Source organism: Sarcophilus harrisii, chromosome 1 (genome assembly GCF_902635505.1).
Source record: "Sarcophilus harrisii chromosome 1, mSarHar1.11, whole genome shotgun sequence".
NCBI lineage: Eukaryota > Metazoa > Chordata > Mammalia > Dasyuromorphia > Dasyuridae > Sarcophilus > Sarcophilus harrisii.
Window position 1 is genome coordinate 360,906,072 of NC_045426.1, and position 4,121 is coordinate 360,910,192.

Sequence of the window (4,121 nt, forward strand, 5' to 3'; positions counted from 1 at the left end):
GGTTGAAATCACTTTTCACTTTGGAAGATAAGTTTCACAATTGCAGCAGCCAAAAAATTCATTACCAAGTAATCCAACTTTTTCTGATGAGTTTCCTTTATTTAGGTAGGTGAAAGACCCTCAGAATGATTTTTGAAGCCTTCTTAATTTTGAAGTCTTCTAATACTAGAATTTTTGTTGCCATAAATTTCAGAAAAACTTGAGTTACCTTTATGGAATGATGAGATATTATAGCAAGAATTTAGCAGAAAGGATCCAGGTATAAAATGATATGTAAATTACTTGGGATGAGCAATAATTTTGACTTTTTTTTTTTTCACTGATTTTTGGGTATGATTCCACTGATACTAGGCTTTCTTAGCACATCTGACATTGATGGGATAATGAATCATATACCTGTGCTTCATTGCTCTCTTTTGTTGTTTTTCAAATTCCATGGTTTTCAAAGAAATGTGCAAAAATTGTAGCTCTTAAAAAACACATTTCTCTGTCTATATATGTATGTGTGTGTATGAAAGTCAAGTATGTAAGGAAACATTTGAACCTACAATGAAACGAGCAGTCTCACCAAAGAACAAAGGGAAGTGCAGCTGAGAATGAGAAATAATGTCAACTCCTGACTGTTGCTGTGAAAAAGCTTTGTTAATTTTGGCAAAATAGTATAAGTGGCTTGAAGTTGGAAGAACAGCAAGAAGACCAGTTAAAAAATAATTGGAGCTAGTAACATTGTTAGGACAAACAAACTAAGAAGCGCATGTCATCAGTAAGACAATACAAAGCCTGGCTTACTGAAGATTAAAATAAGGATTTTTTTTTTTTAACCATGAAACTTACATTTTTATTCTCAATTATATCAAACTTATTAGAAGTTCAGTTGAACTACAGGATCTGGGTATCTCCATCATTCTGTAAAAATTCACTGAAATAGAAAGAGAAATTCTATTTTAAAATAATTGTAAACAATATAAACTACTTGTGGGTCTACCTGCCAAGATAAACCCAAGAACTATATGTCCTGGTTTAATCTGCGGAAGTGATTTTACTAAGGTGAGGCTACTGTGCATGCTGCAGCTTCTTGGAGCCCGAGGTGATACTTTGGTGAAAAATGAAGGATGAGCAGCCCTGAAATGGACTTGGCAAGTCCTCACACTAGAAGTGCTAGTCTCCTTTCTGAATACCCTATACACTCCAAATCCATTCAATAAGTATTTATTAAGTACCTACTATGTGCCAGGTGCTGTGCTGAGAGCTGGGAATGTAAAGAAAGACAAAAAACAGTCCCCATTTTCTAGGAGCTCACAGTTTTAACAGGGAAGAGACAATATGCAAACAATTGTACATAAAAAAAAAAAAAAATAGGATAAACCTGTGATATTCTAACTGGGAAAACTTTAGCAACAAACCGGATCACAATAAACTTCCTGTAGGTATGATTTTAGCTAAAGATTAACTATTTCCTATATAGTAACAGATGAAGATATTTTTATAAACTACTTCGCATATTTTTCTTCTTTTGATTCTTTTTTTCTTTTTGTTTTTTTGAGGCAATTGGAGATAAGTGACTTGTCCAGTATCACACAACTAGGAAGTGTTAAGTAGCTGAAGTCACACTTGAATTCGGGTCCCTCCTGACTCCAGGCCCAGGACTCTATCCACTGGACCATGTGTCTGCCTCTTCTTTTGATTCTTTTACAATCATTCTGAGAGTTAGGTAGTCTATGTCTCATTTATGCCTCATTTTGTAGGTGAAGAAACTGAAAGTTAGAGGGGTTAAATGACTTGAGAAAAGTCACATGTATAAATTCTTTTCACATTTTATACCTATTGTGGAAGTGTTTTATAATCTGTAGCTAAAAGTCTTCATGGAAGCTAACATTTTAGGATGACTATTTCAGACCTGAGGTATAGCTAATGCCAAGGCTCCAGTGCCAGATTTCCAAGCTTTTCATCTGGTCTGACTATACAATTTTCCTCTTCATTTTCACTGATCATCATTATTATTATTTTTTTGCCAGCAGCATTTGCTTGAGTCAGAATTGCTATATCAGCAGCTCAATTAGCCAAGTTCCTTACTGTCTAAAAACCTACAATAACAGTATTTACTACTAAATAGTATATATTTATATACTAGTATATATAATAGCAAATAGTATATTTAGTATATACTTTAGCATTTACTACAACTATACTGAAAGGCAGGAGATGTAAATTTTAAAAAGTGGAAGAAAAATTTTCCTTTGCCACAGGCATAAAGAAGTTTTTCTGTCTTGAAACTTAATTTGGAGTGTTAGCAAATTTTCATCCAATGAACATATTTTAAATAATAGCTTTTTATTTTCAAAGATAGTTTTCAACATTGACTTGTAAAAACCTTGTATTCCAGATTTTTCTCCCTCTCTTCCCCCCACTTCCCTCCCCTAGAAAGCAGGCAATCCAATCTATGTTGAACCTGTGTAATTCTTCTAAACATATTCCTACATTTATTATGTTGAACAAGAAAAATCAGATCAAAAGGAGAAAAGTGAAAAAGGAAAAAAAAAAACAACAACAAAAAAGGTGAAAATACTATGTTGTGATCTACATTCAGTCCCAATATCCTCTTTCTGGATGCAGATGGCTCTCTCCATCATAATTCTATTGGAATTGGACTGAATTACTTTGTTGCTGAAAAGAAAAATGCCTCAGGAAAACCTTGCAGGCTGTTTGACACGACTATTTGTTAGAAATCATCACAGTTGATCATCACATAATCTTGTTGCTGTGCATAATGTTCTCTTGGTTCAGTTCATTTCCATTAGCATCAGTTCATACAAGTCTCTCCAGGCCTCTCTGAAATCATCCTGCTGATTGTTTTTTATAGAACAATAATATTCCATAACATTCATATACCATAACTTATTCAGCCATTCTCCAATTGATGGGCATCCACTCAGTTTACAATTCCTTGACACTACAAAAAGGGCTGCAAGAAACATTTTTGCATATGGGAGTCCTTTTCCCTTTTTTGTGATCTCTTGATACAGATCCATTAGAGACACTGCTGTATCAAAGAATTTGCAGAATTTGATAGCTCTTGGGCATAGTTCCAATCAATAAACATTTCTTTGTGTCAGGCACTGTGCTAAGTGCTAGGGATAAAAAAAAAAAAAAAAAAAAAAAGTAAAAGAAAGAAAGAAAGACAGTCCCTCTCCTCAAGAGGCTTATTATCTAATGGGAAAATATAATTATAAAAGAAAGCTTGAAAGTGAGGGTTTGGGAGAGCAAGAGTGTTTAAGGGGTAGGGGAAGCATCTTGTTCTGTTGAGTCGAAATTACTATCAATGAGACAATGATTACCTCAAGAAGGATGGAAAGTTGCTAACTCATTAGCTCTGTGCATTATGAAGAGAGCCCGGTAAGGAATCTAGAGTTGTTTGCAGGAGGTCAACAGTTTTGTCAGGGGAGGAAAAAAGTGAGGGTGAAGAAAAAGAAAAGGGACATGATATTGGAAAAGGAAAGAAAAGGAGGTAAGAAAAATTGCATTGAATATGACTGAATAATAGAGTACTATCAATCATTTGAGGTATGAATGAATGACTTCAGGGTCACAAGTTACTGGACACTCAGAAATGACAATTTTGAGAATTATCTGTGCAGGACCAGAAGTCAGATTCTAGTCTCAGTTCTGCCTTTAACTCAGTGGTATGAGAGACAGAGAGGATGTTACTTATTCCAGGATTATTTCAAGGACGAAATGGGATATCAGCTTTGCCATTGTTTTGGAACATGGTACTATAAATATAACATAAGATGCTTTTGTATGTTCTTTTTATCTACTTAAATTCTCAGAATTTACTTAGGTAAACTTATACTATGCCACAAAACTGGTTTTTGTGTCTCTGGCTCTGTGTAACCCAAGTAGCCATCCAATTCTTTCTCATCAGAGAACACCTAGTACTCTCATCTACTGGTCACCTCCAGCTATAGTCAATTAAAAGAATTATTTAAATATTGTGATATCTCAATGCCTGTAAACAAATGATTTCTAACAAATAGGCATGTCAAATAGCCTGCAAGATTTTCCTGAGGCATTTTTTTTCTATTGTGATAAAACTAATCTATTCTATGTTTCTTTTTCAAGGA